The following is a 19,280-nucleotide window of genomic DNA, read 5'->3' as shown; positions in this document are numbered from 1 at the left end:
GCATATTCATTGCCCTTATTTCATCACGAAAGTATAATAATGTAGACATTAATTTCAGAAAGAAGCATAATAATCAAGGCATCTCAGATGTCATTTCTCAATCTATAATTCTGAAATTATGTTTTTCTTCACCCCAGATAATTCCATTTGGTTCTTGTGGAACAGTTAATACGTAGGAGAATTCAACTGTCAAAAATAAACATGAGATTTCCTCCCATCATCTCTCAAAGGGAACAAAAGAGAATTAGTGTAAGTTGTAGTTGTAAGTTGCATGTAGGCATGCTTCTGAAATTTAGGTTTATTCACCAGTGTATATGTTGGACTTATTAAATATCTTATTCCGTATTGTGTCATTAAAGAATTTATAAGGATTGACTATACTAATCCTACTTGACACAATATTTTTAATGTTTGATTTTTTTTCTTTTAATACGAACATATCAGTAACTATATAATGGTATGAAATAACTCCTAATCTTGTTTATTATCAATGAAACTTTCCAAACTAGTTTAAAGATTAGTATAACCTAGCACTAATCTGTATTCCTGGTCAGTGTTTTCCAACTGTGGCTGAACATGAGAATACCTGGGGAGAATTGAAAAACCCTAATGCCAATGGCACCACAGACCAAATAAATATAAGCCTTTGATTATAGATCCCAGGCCACACAATTTTTAAAAGCTCCCCAGGTAGTTCCAAAGTGCAGCCAAATTTGAGAAACCCTGCTCCTGGGAAGAAATAATTATTCATTTTTGTCCATTTTTTTCCAATTAGAATTCATTCAATAAGCTTTCCAGGAAGTATGCATTTTGTTAAATTTTGCATTGAAAGTAAAAACTAAAATAATAATTTTGATGTGAAAGGAATAAATTCTCAATACAATAAAATACACTGTGTACAAATGTTTGAGTTCATAGCTTTCTTTGGAGTGTCAATGTGATCTTTCTCCAATAGATGAAGAATTGGCTGGAAGAAGAAACATATTTGGTTGTTGTCTTTGATCAAAACTATGTTTTCACAGTTTTATAAATCAAACTAGCCACATGTAAAAGTGGGCAAGTTAGCTGGGATTCAAAAGACAATCTCAAGAACATGGGGAAATCTGGTAGGTTTTTCTTCCTTCTGATTGAATAGCTCATTATTATTTACAGATGAACAGAAAAAGAAAATGTAGACAGTTTGGAGAAGATTTTTAGTCAGTTGTAAAAGGTAATTCAATGTGAAAAATCTCTCATATGTCCTATTAAATAAAAGAGAAATGAGGACTTTCTAGCGAATAGAAAAGATGATTGTCCTGAGAACTTGGGGCTCATATGTCCTTAAATCATTCTTCTTATATATACTTCTGAAGGGTGTATACTGGAAACTTCATAATATTTTAACTTGAAAAGATATGACCTGATGAATAGTTAGAAGAGATAGTTTTAAAATTTCTGAGGGAAAGGATTCATGAATTCCTGATTTTAGATTTCATTTTCCTATTATAGATGGAGCTTCTCTAATGTGAGAATCTAAAATCCAAAATGCTCCCAAATCTGAAATGTCTTGTGTGTCAATATGATATCACAAGTGGAAAACCCCACATCCAACCTCACATGAAGATTTGCAGTCAAAATACAAGTGCACAAAAAATATTGTGTAAAAATCACTTTCTGGCTATATGTATAAAGTGTATATGAAATATGAGTTTTGTGCTTAGAATTGGATCCCGTCCTTAATATACCTTGTGTATATGTAAATATTAAGAAATCTGAAAAAAATTCAAATCGAAGACACTTCTTGTCCCAGGTATTTTGAATAAGGGATGCTCAGTATATATTGAGAAACATGATAGATTAAAAAAAAATCATTGGAATATGGTAATATGTATGGCATTTTATTATGTCTCAATAATAGAAAGTGTTTTTCTTAGACTCTTATCATAAGTCTTATAGGACATTGATATGCCCATGTTTGTGAATTGGATAGTTTGCTAGAAATGATGATGTCTAAAAGTCTAAAGATTTTTATGTTTTATTTTTTTATTATGCTAGTCTTTTCTCAAACACTTCCCCAGAATGTTTACAGTTTCAAGAGAAATGACACTTATAGGGTAGTGTATTGACTGTTCTGACAGTTATCCTTTTGTTTGAAGTATATAATGTTTCTATTTTTTGTTGAAGCTTCAAACTGATACCCAATTATAAGACAACATGCACTGTTCCTTTTAATGAATTTCATTTGTTAACTGGATTCTTTTCTTGCAGATGGCTTGAAGTCTGCCTTCACCTTTCAAATATGTTGGTCTGCCATTAATCCAATGATTTTACTCTTTTTGTTCTCTTGGACAGGGTAATTTCATCAAAGTTTTCCCACATGGCCAAAATCTGTATTAGCTATTTGGTGCACTGTAAATTTAAAAGCCGGTAGTATTCCTCCCACTCCCTATATATATACAAAACACAGATGTAGTGATTACACTATAATGTTCCTGGCTAAAGTAAATTTAGATGTAAGAATATCGTTTTTATTTGTATTGGAACAAAGTTTGTCATTCTTTCTCATTTCACTTAAATGGATGTTTAATAAAATTGCTACTTATCAAAAAAGAAACTCCAGAGGAAGAATAAATAAATGAGGTGATATTTTAAAAGGTAATGAATGAGGTGCCTTGATCTATGGCAATATTATCCTCTTTTCATTGCTTCACAGAACTCTTAAAAATCAAGATGTGATCTAAAGGGTAGGTAAGCTAATTTAAACATGCCTTAGAAATTATACAGTGAAACGTTATGTTTATCCAAGGGCTGAGAGTAGAAAGTTCTTTTTTTTCTAGAAGATAGTATGAAAAAAAATGAAACAGGAATTAATCATTTTAGCATACTAAAAATTAAAAGTGAAATGTGTTTAAAGTTAGTAAGGCTATAAAAATTCTTGGGTGAAACAAAATACAGTATGTTTTTAAAATTTAACCATTACTTAGATGATACTACCTATGTTTCTAATACATAAAGATTTGTTTATCTTCTATCTTGTAAGCATATTTTTATAAACAGTACAGATCATGCTTTTCATATAACTTATTTCAAATTGATGATTCTGAGACTTCTTTCTTTTGGAAGTCTGTACAGCTGATTTTAGCAAAATGTCTAAAATATCCTGGACTTAATTAGGGCTGTGTTTTTTCCCCCACAAATAAAAAAAGCCAATGTGAGCTAGCTGAAACCAAAAATACATTTGTTAAATGGCTGCTGGACTGTCTCTTGCAACTTATTAGCAAGAAAGCTCTTTGCTCTGTAGGAGAAATGAACTACATCTGTAATGCCTGCTGAAATGCTTTCTCCTTCTTCCATCTTTGCTTCTGCCTGTGTTCCCATCTCATCTTTGTTCCTCGGCCAGACCACTGATTCCAATCCTCAGAGCAGTTAGACAAGGGTCACTCTACAGTCATGAATTTGCATTTATTTCCAAAGACCTGAACTAAGTTGAAAAGAACTTTTTCAGCCTCGATTTTAAATTCTTTGGAGAAAGAGTTTTGATTAATCCAGTATGAATCAAGTGCCCAGCTAAGTCAAGTCAGCTATGATTTGGGAGATGACATCATGTGACTCTCAGGGACCCACCCCTTGTCCTCTACAAGCAGTTCCAAGGGAAGAGGAACTGACATAATATCCCAGGAAATATTCATTACAACTTCATTAGAGAACCAGCAAATGTAAATTTACTTTTTTTCTGATCTATCAAGTGGATTAGGTACCAAAGTGGTATGGTTTAGACATGAGTTGTTCTCTCAAATAATGAGAGGGGAAATGATTAGATTCTTAGAGATGGAACCTAATTAGTGGATTAATCCATTAACTAGGTGGTAACTGTAGGCAGGGAGGGTGTGATTAGAGGAAGTAGGTCTCTGGAGGAGGCATGCCTTTGAGGTTTATATTTATCCTTGGTGAGCAGAGCACAATCTCTGTGCTTCCTGGTTGCCATTCCTTGAGCTGCTTTCCTCCACCACCCCTTTCCTCCAATTTCTGCCACATCATGTGTCCAGAGCTATGGAACTGGCCAACAATGGACAGAACTTCTGAAACTGTGAGCCAAAAGACACTTTTTCTCCTCTTAAGTTGTTCTTGTCAATATTTTGGTCGCAGCAACACAAAACCTGATTAAAACACAGAAAAAAACTCCACTTTAAAAAATATAAAGTCAATTCAGATTTCTTTCCCCATTGAAATGCCTTCTCTTATACTACATTTGCTAGTTCATTATAGAAGAAAATCCTTCAATTCGTACACAGGTATTCTTTAACTCAAACCATTGCTACTTATGATTATAGACCATTAGAGAAGCAGAAAAGTGAATTTTGCATTTGCATTACCAGATAAAACCCACCCTAGTTCTCTTATCAATAAAGCAATTTAAAATGGCCTTAAGCAAACTGTATACTGTGTCTGTGTTGTATACATATCATTTTTGAGGTAGACTGTTATTGAGAATATGAATATGTAAAAAGTAAACTAGAGATTATCAAATCCAAAACACTCTAGTAAAATAAGCATGTAAAGTGATACTCAGAAGGGTGAAGTATCTTACTTCATTACAACTTCTTCCTGAAAATTTGTAACAAAAAGCCACATTTTCATATTTTAAGTTTATTTTTTTGGCTTCTGGACCCATATATTAAAACAAATAACAAATCAAACACCCTCCTGCCAATGAGATGCTCCTTCAGGGGAAGAGAAACTTGGGAACAATAGGAATTATCCATGTAATGGTTACCTTTGTAATAAATTTAAATAATCATCTATTTAACTGATTCAAGAAGTTTCTGACTAGTGTTAGAATTTAAAAAGATATAAAGAGGTATAACAGGAATATACTTATCAGAATTTTGGGTAGGACTTCTCATGAAGTCTACATTTTCAGTTCATTTTTAGCTCCAGGTTACTTGAGAAAATAGTGTGTGTACAGAAACGAGTTCAGAGTCCCCCAAATAGTTTGTAAGTAAAATTCACTCAGGTAGCATTTCCCCCACAATGACAACCTAGTATAGTAAGAAATGCATTTAAAAATTCTATCTTTCCAGTTTAATTATTAAAAATAAATCCATTTCTTTTCAGAAAGAGTAATGATATTTTTAGTATGACTTATTATTTGTAATTCCCAGACTAATTATATTTTTTAGTATGACTTATTATTTGTAATTCCCTGTAACTTGGATTTTGAAATCTTCACAAAAGCAAGTTAAAAAAGAGAATGAAAGCTGCAATATCTCTATAGTGTTGCATGAGTGAAATGAGTCTGCCCATTCATGCTCATTGAGTAAAACTTATTTGTGGTAGTGATATGTAGTGATAAGTGAAATTTTCTGTAACTTTATTGCTGCTTAGAAAAGTGCTTTTTGTCAACAATGGCCTTGTATAGAATTAACTCATTTTTATATTTATATATTTACACTCCCCCCGTTGCTCCCACTGGGGATTTTACCCCAGGGATGCTTAACCGTTGAGCTACATCCTCAGTCCTTGTTTTTAAAAAATATTTTTTTTAGTTGTTGATAGACCTTTGTTTCATTTATTCATTTATTTATGTTGGGCTAAGAATCAAACCCAGTGTCTCACATGTACTAGGCGAGTGCTCTACCACTTAAAATATAATAAATAAATAAATAAAAAGGAGTGAAGATGGCCGCCCCATCTTCACTCCTTTTTATTTATTTATTTATTTTATTTTAAAATAAATAAATAACCCCAGCCCCATCTTCACTCCTTTTTATTTATTTATTTATTTTATTTTAAGACAGGGCCTCTCTAAATTATTGAGGACCTCACTAATTTGCTGAGACTAGCCTCAAACGTGCAATCCTCTTATTTTAGCCTTCAGAGTCACTGGGATACAGTCATGCACCATCTTACCCGCCTTATTTTATTTTTGAAAACTGGGTTATTGATTTAAGAATATTTAAGTTTCCCCTTTTACATGTAAAAAACTGCCTGTTGGGGAAGAGCCACAGCATTGGCTAAAACAATATTCAGTTTGTTTAGTCCTGCTACATTGTTAAATGCCATTAAAATAAACTATTTTCCAAGGCATTTTCTATAAAATGAAGGTTTTAAAGTTAGGTCATAATTAAAATTTCTTCTAGTTTAACCATTTGTGATTCTATGATAAGTGTTAATTGTATGTGTGAACATAAATCCCAATGTATTCCATGAAGATTAAAAATTAACATCCTATTTCAAAAATTCAAAATAAATAATTTTATTGTCTCCCAGTATTAACAATCTTGATTTTCTCTTGGTATCTTCTATCTTTGAGGAATTCCAACAACTCAGAAAAATATTTTACAAATCAAAATTCAGTACTGAGTTCCAGTATCCTAGTAGCTATATTATAATGGCTGCTTGGTGTTATTTTCACTTCCTTCCCATATTCATATTTGAGCAGCATTCGGAACATTTAACAGTCATTTGGTAAGAGTCAGAATTAAAAAGAAGAGAAAAGGGGAAGATGAAACACTATTTTTAACCCTGAGGAAGGTCAATGTGTTTAAAGAAAAAATAAAAAAGCTGACTCCCTACGTTTTAGGACATAGAGAATTTCTTCCCATTTCACCGCCTTTAAGAGTTTTTATTACTATTCTTTTTTTTTTTTTTTTTATGAATGAGTGCATTATCTTGTATTTTCAGGTTAAACAATGAAAAGTAAAACAGGAAGGTAGTGTTGGAACCAACCCCTCATTCTGGGGAGATTAGGAGATGGGGGGTTCCAGATCTGGTGCCAGGTACCAACTTTCCAGTGTTGTGTGCTAAATTCCTTGATCACTTTATTCTTCCTTAAAATATCTGTAAGTTAAAGAATTTGAGATAAAGGTACTTGAAGTTCAGTTTCAACTGTAAAGATATTGCTTTCATTATGTTCATTTAAATAAATTATTTTCTACATGTAGTCTTTAACATTTTAATCCCCAAAGTAATTTTTCAGTACCTTTATCCATATCATTTGGAATATGCTCGGAGGATACAAATATTTCAATATTTTTAAAACAAAACAGAGAGAGAAATATAAATTTTTCGTGCCACTTTCTCTTTCCTCTAATTTTTTTAAAAAATCATTTATAAAGTAATATAAACAAGACTTGCTTTTTAGATCACCTCCCAAATCAGTCAATTTCTAAAGGTGGGTAATGGCTAATAACAACATTGCATTTTCAGAAAAAACAAACTTATAAAACCAACAAAAACAAAGCAAGAAAACTCTTAATTTAAAAAAAAATACATTGGAGTTAATAAATCATAAGTGAAAAGCCAAACATGGGAAGTATTTTTCACAAGGATAATAAATAAATTGAGATTTTGCTCTTTTACAATCTCTATTAAGCTGTAACATATACTCTTGTGAAAAGACCCTTCTGAATGTCCTGGAGGCATGAAAGAGGGTGGGACTATTTAGTTAATTTTATATTGTCAGCTCTTTTTTTTTTTTTCCATTCTTTCAGTAAAATAAACTGTTTTGCTGAATAAGAGAGTTAAGAAAAGGCCTGAGTGAGTCACTCCAATTTGTTTCCACATTCTGAACAGTCAATAAAGGAATTTATTGCCTCATTAGGCATTTTGAGTAGATTTCTGGAAACCTGGGTGACGTAAGACAGAAAAGTAACCTAGTAAGATGTTTTAAGAATGTTTGCAGCTGAATTTGTTTTTAAAATTTCAAGTTGCCTATTAGACTGGAAGGACACTGTGATTTGTTTTAAGAAATGGTGCCAGGGCAGGTTTCAAGCAGGGGAGGAGGAAACTTGCTGTCTATTTTCAGCAAGTACTAAAAAATAATGTAAATACTGGCTTAAAAAATAATGTAATAAAGACTAGGTGATTGGATAAGGGAAGGGGGTCTCAGTGACTAGAGCAAGAGACAGCTTCTTCTGAGTGGGAATAATGGAAGTTGGATCACTGAAATGGAGAGTCACAAATAGCCAGCAATGCCCAAAAGGAGTCTGCCCCCTTGACTTCTATCCTTCTACTTACCTACACTTTGCTTAGCTGCTATTTAGCTCTAGGTTCAATTGTAGATATTTAAAATCAGACCTCCCACAGACAAATAATCTGTAACCATTCTGCTTCTGGTTATGTGATTCAAAGACTTAACAGAAGTCAAATGATGGTTGGTTCTTTCCCCACACTCAATGCTTATAATCCTTCAGACACCTGTCCTCACTTCTTTTAAAGTGATTGAAAATTAAATAGGCAGTTGGCAAAGTGCTATTATTTTTTGAATGAAAGAATGTTGATTTTGCTTCAAAATGTAAACAAACCCAGGCAGAAAAACGTGAAGAAGAAATGATTTATTAATAAGCAGAACACACTGACTTGCCTGCCTAAACTTTCTTTTAATACTTTTAACAGATAAACACATTAATCATGAGTAGAATACACCACATCAAAGAAGAATGTAATAAATTAATCATAAACAACTATTAAACAATGATGTTTCAGAAACTTCCCCCCCCAAAAAAAAGCAATAGAAATACTGGTTTCCCAGAAGGAGGATACTAAATATGCATGTGTATACATTTATATACATACATGTGAAATTCTATTACACAGAGTTGGGTTTCCATAAATTTGGAGAAAAGGAGAATAAAAGGAGACGTAGAAGTTTAATGTGAACTCTTGTTAATCAAAGACAGATTTCTCAGCACTGCTTCATGTTGTTATTATAAAACATTCCAATGTTAAGCAAAATGGTACTCTCATTAATCTCTATCTAATTAACATAAAAGTTCTGGATTTGAGACCCTGCCAAATGGAAAGGTCTTTTACTTATATATTCTTTCTGCATATTAATTATTTCTCTCTAAAGTAATATGTTATTTTTTAATGATTATTTATTGACTATGATGTTCATTGAGACTCTCCAGTATGGTTTAATTCAACAACTGTTTAATTAATGGCTACTGAGTGTTGGCAGTGAACAAAGAAAAAGAGAATAACCTCCTCCTTTCCTACAAAGTAGCAAAATGACAAATAGCCCCTGATTTAGGGAGTTTAGAATGTGCCTGGTACATAATAGGGACTCAACACATATTTGCTCAATGATTAAGATGCATGTACCAGGGGAGACAATTAGGATATAATATTAGACTTATAAAGAAATATATATTGTAATATATCTTTAAAAAAAATCCACACATATAGAACTATGAAGAGGAAGTAGGAAAAACTTTCCTTGGAGGAGTCATGAGACTATTTAAAGTACTGGATGTTCGAGCTGAGACAGCATTCCAACAACACATGGAGTTTTAAAGGCACATTTGAACAGAGGAGGTACACTGGTTTATGGAATGTTTGAACATAATAATTGTAGAGAGTGGTCACAGATCACAGGGGTGAGGCTGGAAAGGTGCTGAGGCAAAATTACCAAGATATTCTTTAATACCAGGCTAAGTAGTTTAAACTTCACCTTGTGAGTCTTTCCACCTTCATATACTGTAAATAAAGGGGAGCATTTTGTCGGTAAAGGGAATGTGAGATGACTCCAATTTGTTCTGTGTCTGCTAATTTTTTAAGAGAACTTTTCCAGTTTTTTCACCCATGTACCAATAACAAAATGTCTTTACCTTCTAAATCATTTACTTTCAGTACCTAATTTATGATGTTTAAACTGTAGCATTGAACTTATTGAGTAGGCCTTGTCAAATGTTAATCCTCTTCAACATTCCAGACATTGTCATCCCTCTCTCTCCAGCCCTGGCCCCAACTCCTCCACAATCCTTCAATTTTTAGACATGAAAATGCACTGTATGGATTCAGGTGTTGTTCACACCTAACACAAATCTTAAAGCACATAAAGATAACCAATTTTATAATAAAAGTAGGAATGACATAGAGAACCAGGAAACATTAGCAGTGAGAGTACTGGATCCAGATGACTGAGGTTCAAGTCTTGGTTTTACCCTTGCAATCTTGATCAAGGTCCTTAAGTCTTCCGCAGCTAATCTTTGGAGGTACTGACACCCTCTCTCCTAAGTGTGTTTGGAAGAATAAGAGTTAATACAGAATGAAACCTAACCTACATTAGAATGTACATTGATGCAATTATCCTATAGTGCAAGCACTTGGTCCAATCTCTTCCTCCCTTCTGGTGCCTTCTCTCTCACCCCATCAGTGATACGGCTTCTTTTTGAAATATTCTTGGTCTCTAACTCTTCTACATATTCTCTCTTTGCCAATACCTACATTTTGATAAGATTAATAACTGTATCTAAAGACATATTCAAAGCTCCCATTCAAATAGTGCTATCTCATTACTTTTTGTTCAATGCCAGAATTATTACTTGAGTATCTTTTATGTTGTAGTCTTCACATGGTAACTTTTCTCCCTATATCTGCTTTCTACATTCTTAGGTCTAGCAGTACAAACAATATTCAGTTAGTCCTTTATCTCAACATACACTCTAATTTGAAAAAAAAAACTGTTTTATTAATGCTACTTTATAGATTTTATTTTTCTAAGGCTTTATGGATCTTCACAAGTCTTTTCTAGATTACTTTAAGATTTAGACTTCCTTTTTAATTTGTGAAGACTGGATGGAGGTTCAGTTAAGTTTTAGAGTTTTGGATATCTTTAACTATTTGTAAACATAAACTGGCTTAAAAGATCCAATTCTACACTGGGATAAGAGTTCTGAAACCAAGTTGGCCCTCACTTCATCTAAATGAGACATTTGGGAAGGCACTGCCTCTTCTACTAGAACAACCATCTATGTCTTCACCCTTGACCATGGCCTCTTTTTCAGACTTGTTTTGATTATACATAAAATAAGTATTTAAAAAATTTAAAAGGGAAATCCCTGAAAAATGCAAGGTATCCTAAAAATGATCTAGGATGTAAAAATCAAGAGTGAGGAGCTGAAGGTGTGGCTTAATGGTAGAGCATTTTATTACTATGTGCAAGGAATTGGGATGATTCCTAGAACCACAAATAAATAAATAATAAAATAAAATAAGATAAAAATCAGAATGAAAAAAAAAATGACCTAACAAAAAGTTTGTGATGATTTCATTTTTCTCATTTTGCTGACTTGCCATGGTCACTTAGAATTGAAATATTTTCAGTAATATAAATATTATTTAAGATATCATCAAGAAAATTTTCATTATTTTATGAAAGTAGCTTCTCCACCTCCTTTAATCAAATTAAGCATTTCAGGGCATTAATGAAAGAAAGGTTAAGATTTATTATATTTTTTCCATGTTGTAGTTGTTCATCTAAATTGAGCTTTTAATAGGCTTTCAGTAAAAATAAATTATCTTTTTCCTAGTTCTTCAAAATTCACGGCATTCCAGGATTGGGTAGATCCTTAGGTACTTTAGTTTTATATACCATAAATACCTAAATTCCCCCCCCACCCCCCACACACACACCCAAGCTAAAATCATCATTGGAAACAGAACAGACCAGCAGGTCTAACATATGCACTATGGGATAATAATAGATGTGTCATATAACAAAAAAACAGAAAAGACACATTATCTTAAGTAGGGTAAAGTTGTGAGAGAGAAGGAAAATAGACAAAGCAGCATGCCTAGAGGCCCTTTTAGAAAATGTTGCAGGTAAATAAAATGAATTCTTACTGAATAATAAGTGTAATATGTGCAATTTATTGTCATTACATAGAGATTTCATTGTATCTGAAGAGTTCCATGGAGAGCCATTAAAAATCCATTATGGTGTTTTTAGTGATCTGCTCTGCCCAAACCTTAGTGATTTTATGCAGTATCAGACATATAATATGCATTTCTATTTTGTGCCTGGTCCAAATTCTGTATGCTTACAAATAAATAGTTAGAGAAGTGTTTGTTGCTTTGTTTACATTTTTGTAAAGGCAAAATGTAGTAATGCTTGTTAAGGAATATTCTGATATAAAAACTCATTTTAAAATTGAGTGAAAGTTAGTATTTATTGCAATTACTGAAAGGAACTTGCATTTCCAATGAGAAAGTCTTCATAGTTGCAGTATTTTATTACAACAATTGAATTTTATAGGAACATCAACATTTGCCTCTGGGCAAGTTCATTCCTTTTGCTCTGCTTATAGGGTTGCATTGGCTTCCCAAGATGTCCCCATTCTTCCACCTGGAATTCATGCTGCAGGCCTCAGCTTACATCTATGCATCTATAATTACATGTTCACTTAAGTCTTCCTCCCACCAAGACTCATATTTCCAAGACTATGTGTATTCCTCCATATCACTGGATTCATGCTTTTACATTCCCCATACACTTTCTTACTGTTCCAATTGTTTCCTCTTCCAGAGATCCATAAAAATCTTCCCTTCTCTATTTATCATTATCTGGATATGTGAGGGTTTTTTTTCCTTCCAAATAAGATTATACATCTGCTGTGTTGAACTGCTACATCTGTCAGGAGAGGAGAAAGGGAGTGAATAATACCTTTTAGATATCCATAGTTTTCAGGAGTTTTTCCAGGGAATCTATATTATGTATCTCATTTAATTCACATAGCGACTGGAAAATGAGGAACTATCATGCTTATTGTCCAGGTGAAGAAATCAGGCTTGGTGAATTTAAGTAACTTTCCCACATTGTCTCTGGTGGAAAACAACAGAGGGTAGATTCAAACTCATCTTTCTTTTGCACCAAAACTGATTTTTGCATTGAAGTGCACTTCCCTATATGTGCAGCTATTTAATTCTCCCACCTTTTGACAGCAAGGATTCTATAATGAGCATTGTTATCTTTTAGGCAACTATCCCATATCTCAAATCTTCATCTAAGACCTTATGAAAGTCAGATGCAAGGTTCTCCTTTACAGTGTTTTTTTCCCAATGTTTATTTATTTAAAACAGTGTAAAAATGTATGTTTATTTGTAATTGGAAACTGTGCACTTTCCTTGTAAGCAAAAAAGAAAATATCCATATGACCAATGAAGGTTCTTTCAGCAGATTTCATTGTATTTTCAAGTTGATCAAAAGTGTAAATGAGTTTTCTATGCTTTCTAAGTATAATTTCTATTTAATGTATTTTATTCTGTGCATAGTTGACAATATTTCTTAGTTTATACAGTTTTGTGTTCTCCTAAAGGATAATACCCATTTTTCTCAGACTATTTAAACCTTCATTGGGAAAAAAAGAATCTTCAAAAACATACATAGACTTTGAATTAAATTTAGTCAGGCTTAAGAATGCCAAAGTTTGATAAATTACTTTGAATTTGGTATCATTAAAAAGCAATCCAGTTTTAAAAAATTAAAATGAAATAATATGTCTAGCAATAATTTCCAGACCCAGCTCATTCTTGTGTAGAAGGAGCAAATTACAAAGAAACTCTTTACTGAGTCTATAAATATTGAGGTAACGTGTAGAATTACTGACAAGTAATTTAGAAGCTGTTCCATAAATATTGCCCATCGATTGTTTATTATTTTATTTCTAAACTAAATTCCTAAACAATTGAAAAAAAGCCTTTAGTGATTGGATAATATTTCTTCCCAAATTCAGTTTAAATCTCTATCTATAATACATTATAAGGCAAGCAGGGTTCTTTTAATATTACTTATGCCAAATGAAAAAAAAAATGTTGTTTCTTTTCTCAACCCTTAGGTATTAATTTTGTCAGATTAAAGTGACAGCTGTAAGTAATTAAAATAAAATGGAAAGGATGGTGTTCGATCTTGTGGGGGAATAATATTAAAAAGGAGATAAGGCACTGGTTTACACAAACACAGATACATATACACATAACATCTCAGGATAGCTTAATGCAACTGTCGAGAGAGGGACACAGGTGAACGTGAACTTAATAAACAAATACCGCCATGGACTGGTATGGTCAGAGGAATTGTTGCCGAGGAGGTGAGACTTGAGTGGAGCCTTCAAAGAGGGGCAAGATTTTGTAGTTGGAAAGTAGACGACACAACAATTAGGGTTGGAAGAAAATTGAAGATTAAGTTGTGGGCATGGCTGAGGGAAGATACATCTGAAGGAAGGATCAGAATGATTAAAATGGAAGCTGCATTCAAGCAACAAAATTTTGGTTTTTATCCTTACCTGTTTCTCACTTTGCACAAGTAAGTTTTCCATTGTTTTTGAGCAGACTACCATGTTTTAATTTCTTTTCACTTTTATCAGTTGTAGGATAAAAGATTTGAATTCATGCAGACAAATGTCCCTCTCTTTCCTCCGAGGGTATTACAATTTAGAGGATGGACAGATATAACTGTTGGATGGTTCATCATCTTGCTCACAATGGAAACAATATCCTGCCATGCTACATCCTAGTAGTATTAAAGTCTTGAGCTTCTCTAGCAACTAAATCAGGAGTGTATGGTTCACTTCTGTATATCCTTCACCTGTTCCTGAGAAGCTTGATTTCTCATGTATTTCATGGTGAACAGAAATTTTCTCAGAAATTCTTCTTTTAGCTACTAGGATTGGAGTCTTCCTTTTTATTAGTCATTTCTTGAGGGGAATGAAATATTTGGCCAATATAATCAATTTTTCTCAGAACCATTACATCCTCAAAGTGGTCTGAGCCCTCTCCTTTGACCATCAATAAAGACCACCTTTAGATAAATTGAGAAGATGCCAGTTGGGAACAGAAGTCTGTGAGACCCCAGCTTGAATATGCTTAATCCATACACCCACGTAGCTACATCCAACAGAGGTGACCTGAATTGACTCCTTTGATGTCGCATACCATGAATTCCCATAGCAGGTTCAGAACAAAGGGAGCATTTTAAAACATTTTTCTAACATCTTCTTACCAGATACTGACTGATCCTGTCCCAGGAACAGAGATGGTCCCACCCATGCTCCTGATTTTAGATTTTATAAACATCAGTAGGACAAAGACACATGTAGAGGGATACAGTGATTTTGATTTCTCTTGGGTGGTCAAAACACAGCATGTGTGATATTTTTACAAACTATGATTCAGAAAGCACATAGTTCTCTAGAGCATTTTGTTTTCATTATGTTGGTGTCAATGGAAACAGTTGTGCTTCCTGATGTCTTACTGAGATGTCCCTTTAGGTCATTTTGGGCCACTTTCCCAAGGATACTGCATGCTGCCTGACCCTTATTCCTGAGGAAATAAGTAGGACTTAGATTGACCTGTTGTGGTCAATCTTTCTTTAAGAATGGCAGAAGAAAAAACATCAGACTAGGAAGTCTTCCAGAAATAATAATGGAGAAACTCATCCTGTTGTGTCAACCCCCCTTGTACTTCGTTTTCTGTGTGTTTGGTAGAAAGATTATTTTTGAAGGGCCACTATACTCTAAAAAATATTATTCTGAATTTAGATTTGTTTTAAAGTTAAAGAGGATAAATAAGATCTTATATTCTTAACAAGTCAATTAAATCAGCATTAACATTACCCATAGAAGCTTTTGAATGAGTGCCAGTTCTGAATTCACAAATTAACATTTTTTTTCTCTCCAGCAGTTTCTTTATATTTCTCATGGTGATGTAAAGATGGGAATAAATAGCAATGTCCAACTGGCGCTTCACTTAGTGACAATTTGATATTGTGAAAATCAGATAAAAATAACAAGATGATTTTAGGAATACAAATGCCCTTTGTAAAGTAAATTTTCTCTTCAAGTTTGACCTATGATTCCTTAAAAAAATCTGTTTCCTATCAAATTTAATGCATGCTTTTTAAAAAAATAAACATTTCAATCATTTCAATTCTGAAAAAAAAGCACAATGTTTTACTAAAACATTCTCCTATGCATTCATTCAATAATTTAATAAAGTTATACTAATAATGTAATCTACTTTTGTGGAAATATTTTAATGGAAATAAGAGGATATACAACTATTTGATTTGACTTATTAGAATTCTAAACAAAGGAAAGAGGAATAGGTTAATAAACCAAGTATTTCTTTAAAGATGACTTTTGCTTTCATTAATATGTGTACATATTTTTACAATTCAAATAAGTTTAAAGACTAATAATTAAATAAATAAAGCCTTTGGCACAACCACAGAATGACAAACAAATTGAATCTTTAATTTTATCTTTGCTTCTGTAATTTTAAATAACACCCATACAACACCCCACGATTCATCAACCGAGAGCCTGCCTGCTTCTTTTTTGGCATACGTGGTTTGGTAACAAGTTCAGAAAGTCTCCAAAGACAATAAGTATTCTATAGCCTTGCACATTAGAAATATATTTATTCTATCTTCATATTTGATTGAGTCATTGGCTGGGCATAGATTTAGAGATTTAAAATAATTTTCTTTTTAAATTTGTGTTTTTATACCCCCCAAATAAAAATTGTACGTACTAATGGAGTTCCGTGTAATCTTTTGATACACATATACATTGCGTAATGTTTGAATCAGGTTAAACATACTTATCACCTCAAACACTTTTCATTTCTTCTTATGATGAAAATAATATTTGCTTAGAATTTTAAGAGTGTTCTCCCATGATCTTACAGCTTTCACTCTTGTTGAGAAGGCCAAGGTCATTTTGAAGGCAGATTGTTTATCTCCTGTATTCTCCCTCTAAACTTCTGAGTACCTTTTTTCCCTCCATACCCTGAGTTTTATCAGAATGTGTCCTATTGTGGTCTTTTTTCATTGTTTTTGTGGACCCACTTAATTGTCCTTATGGATCTGAAGATTTAGAACTGTTCTTGTATTATCTCCTTAATAATTTATTTTCTGGTATGTTCTTTAATCTCTATTTCTTGCATTTCTATGTGTGAAGTGTTGAATTACTTCCATTAACAAGCATATAAAAAGACACTTTTCTGTTCTGTTTTTAATGTTTTCTTTTTGTCCATTTACTTCTTGTTATCTTGTTTTGGTACTTTCCTTAAATTTTCTTTCTTGTTCTTTGCTTGTTAATCTTTTTATGGCATCCATCTTATTTCACCAAGAAAATATTTTTCTCATATTTGGGGTCTTTATTATTATTTCCTTGAAACATTCCTCTCATTGCATATTCTCTGGTTCTCTGATTTCTTTCTTTCTCTTCACTTATTTTGATTTCTGTTTTCTCCTTGATGGCCTACCAATGATGATCTTTGATTGTCCAATCACATTTCCGAATGAGGCTCTAAGTATCTGATGGGAATCTCTGTGCAGTAGGTAGGTTTCTCTTTGCACCATTGGGGGCAGTGGGCTTCTCTTCAAGATCAGGACACATGAATATATGTATCTGAGGTTATTTTTCACTGTGACAGTTATTTACTCCAGAGAGGAATTCTTCATCTTCTATTTGGAGATTTGAACACCAAATTTAGCAAGGGTATCTTAGTTCTCTGTGTCAATTTTTGGTCCCTTTTGTGTTATAGATTGTGCTCACTCTGGCTCAAGTTCTCCAAAGATGAATTCTCCAATTTCCTTTGTGGATGAAGAGATCACCAACTTCTTTAGAGTGAACAGGTAATCATAAGGAGTGCCCAATACTCCTCTTACAGCACTTCTAAAACTCTGTTTTGAATTTCTGGCCTCAACTCCACCTTGGACAATACCTGAATGTCCCAATGTCAAAACTTTTCCTTGAATACTACTATGTGGATATGCTTTTAAATTTTTTCATCAGTGACTCCTATTTACATTTAGTTTTTGTTTCTTCCATCTTGCAAAGGCAAATGATACTGTTCCATCCTCTGGCTGCCTTCACATATGGAGGTTTGGAGTTATAAAAGTCTTCCAATTTTAGTAAATATTTGAGTTTGTATGTAGGTTGATAATGACTCCTAAAAATATGTCCAGGTTTCCCATACCTAGAAACTGTGGATATTATCTTATTTGGAAAAAAAATCTTTATATATATAATTCAGTTAGAGATTTTAAGATAAAGAAATTTTCATGGATTAGCCAGGTGAGTCCTAAGTGCTGTCACAAGTTTGGGGTAAAGAGAGGTTTGATACAATAGAGGGAAGGTGTTATGAAGATACAGGCAGAGACTGGAGTAACATGGCCACAAGTCAGTGGATGCCATGAAATACAGGGGCCACTGGAATCTAGGAGAGGCAAGGAGAAGGTTTTCCTCTGGAGCCTCCAGGGAAAGAATGGCCCTGCCAAAAACTTGATTTTGTTCCAGTGAAGCAGATGTTAAACTTCTGCCCTTTGGAATAGTAGGAGAATTTCTGTTGTTGTAAGCCATTAAGTTTGTGGGAATTTGTTATTGCACCACAAGGAAAAAGCACAATTTGTACTGAGTTTCTTTTTCTTCATTATGTTTTGTGATGTTGTTTTTGAAAGGAGAAAGAGGCAGAAAGACATTTTATTTCACCTTCTCAAAATTGAAATCCTTTTATTCTTCAATGACAGATATTGTTTTTTGGAACTTTTTCCTTGCTGTAAGTATCGTGTCTACTTTAGAAGTATGGGTGTTTTAATCTGTGAGGTGAATAGAGAGCCTACATCTTGGGAACAAATCTTTATCCCTCACAGATCAGATAGAGCACTAATCTCTAGGGTATATAAAGAACTCAAAAAGTTAAACCCAATCAATAAATGGGCCAAGGACCTGAACAGATACTTCTCAGATGACATATAATCAAACAACAAATACTCATTATCTCTAGCAATTAGATAAAGCAAATCAAAACCATTCTAAGATTTCATCTCACTCCAGTCAGAATGACAGCTATTATGAAGACAGACAGCAATAAGTGTTGGCAAGAATGTGGGGGAAACGGTATACTCATACACTGATGGTGGAACTGCAAATTGGTGCAGCCAATATGGAAAGCAATATGGAGATTTCTTGGAAATCTGGGAATGGAACCATCATTTGACCCAACTATCCCTCTCCTTGGTATATACCCAAAGGATTTAAAAACAGCATACTACAGGGACACAGCCACATCAATGTTTATAGCAGCACAATTCACAATAGCTAAACTGTGGAACCAACATAGATGCCCTTCAACAGATGAATGGATTAAAAAAAAATATGGCATATATACACAATGGAATTTTACTCAGCAATAAAAGAGAATAAAATCATGGCATTTGCAGGTAAATGGATGGAGTTGAGAAGATAATGCTAAGTAAAGTTAACCAATCCCAAATAACCAAATGCCGAATGTTTTCTCTGATATAAGGAGGCTGATTCATAGTGAGGTAGGGAGAAGGAGCATGGGAGGAATAGACGAACTCTAGACTATAGTGCAGAGGGGTTGGAAGAGAAGAGGGGGGCATGGGGTTATTAATGATGGTGGAATGTGATAATCATTATTATCCAAAATACAGATATGAAGACATAAATTGGTGTGAATTATACTGTGTATACAACCAGAGACATGAAACA

At 33.4% G+C, this 19,280-nt stretch overlaps 1 long non-coding RNA gene across 1 annotated transcript in view; it reads left to right on the top strand.

Annotated features, from left to right (window-relative positions):
* The window catches only part of LOC124083803 (uncharacterized), a 290,521-nt gene that overhangs the window by 163,194 nt on the left and 108,047 nt on the right, over positions 1 to 19,280 (top strand). The window contains exon 7 of the long non-coding RNA XR_009225524.1: positions 17,311 to 17,401. This is a non-coding gene — a long non-coding RNA (uncharacterized LOC124083803). The remainder of the gene's footprint in view (positions 1 to 17,310; positions 17,402 to 19,280) is intronic.

This window comes from Marmota monax, unplaced genomic scaffold (assembly GCF_021218885.2).
Source record: "Marmota monax isolate L192 unplaced genomic scaffold, Marmota_monax_Labrador192_F-V1.1 WCK01_AAM20220418_F8-fsc00016, whole genome shotgun sequence".
NCBI classification, from domain to species: domain Eukaryota; kingdom Metazoa; phylum Chordata; class Mammalia; order Rodentia; family Sciuridae; genus Marmota; species Marmota monax.
Note: the sequence above shows the minus strand (reverse complement) of the source record. Positions and strands in the feature narration are given on the sequence as shown.